The following is a 602-nucleotide window of genomic DNA, read 5'->3' as shown; positions in this document are numbered from 1 at the left end:
CCCATCTGTTGGCAGCCTGGTCAGCCTCTGAGTCCTTCACCCCATGGCCGCTGCTTCCATACTTAAAAAGGTCTGTGACTCTCTGAGCGTTCTCTCTGGCATTGCTGGAATGGAGGAGGGAGATAGGAGATGAATCATGGATGATGAGCAACAGACCCACCCTCACATCTCTCTCCTTTCCAAGGAACTAATGACTCTGAGAGGAGCAAGGATGAAGGCACTAAAACCCTGATCGTGTGTGGGTACAGCCCGCCCAGCGTTGGGTGATCCCTCTCATGCTGTGTGGACAGCACCCACAGGAGATGGAATCATCCGGCCCACTAGCCTTCGTCTGGCTCTATCACCTCTCAGACCCCACAATGGACACAGAACTGCAGGATGGACAAGAAGATGAGGGACCACAGTCTCCAGAGGACACCTCTCTGGCCCTGGGCCCCTACTGCCTCTCCAGGTCAGCCCAGCTCTGCTCCCCCATCCCTGCATCTCAGGAGCCCTTGTTACCTGATCACTCTGGCAGCCCAGGCGCCCCCAGGTCCCCTTCGTGCAGCGTCATAGTTCCCCCGGGCGTGGAAGTATTTGTCTGCACCCTTGTAATTGGCTTC

The 602-nt window shown here is 56.6% G+C and overlaps 1 long non-coding RNA gene across 1 annotated transcript; it reads right to left on the bottom strand.

Annotated features, from left to right (window-relative positions):
* Positions 1-55: 55 nt before the first annotated feature.
* Positions 56-602, bottom strand: LOC120616797 (uncharacterized). The gene is made up of 2 exons (XR_005656691.1): positions 502-602; positions 56-104 (listed from the first exon to the last, which is right to left on the bottom strand). It is a non-coding gene; the product is annotated as an uncharacterized LOC120616797 (long non-coding RNA).

The sequence above is a fragment of the Pteropus medius genome, unplaced genomic scaffold (genome assembly GCF_902729225.1).
Source record: "Pteropus medius unplaced genomic scaffold, Ma_sr-lr_union100, whole genome shotgun sequence".
NCBI lineage: Eukaryota > Metazoa > Chordata > Mammalia > Chiroptera > Pteropodidae > Pteropus > Pteropus medius.
Note: the sequence above shows the minus strand (reverse complement) of the source record. Positions and strands in the feature narration are given on the sequence as shown.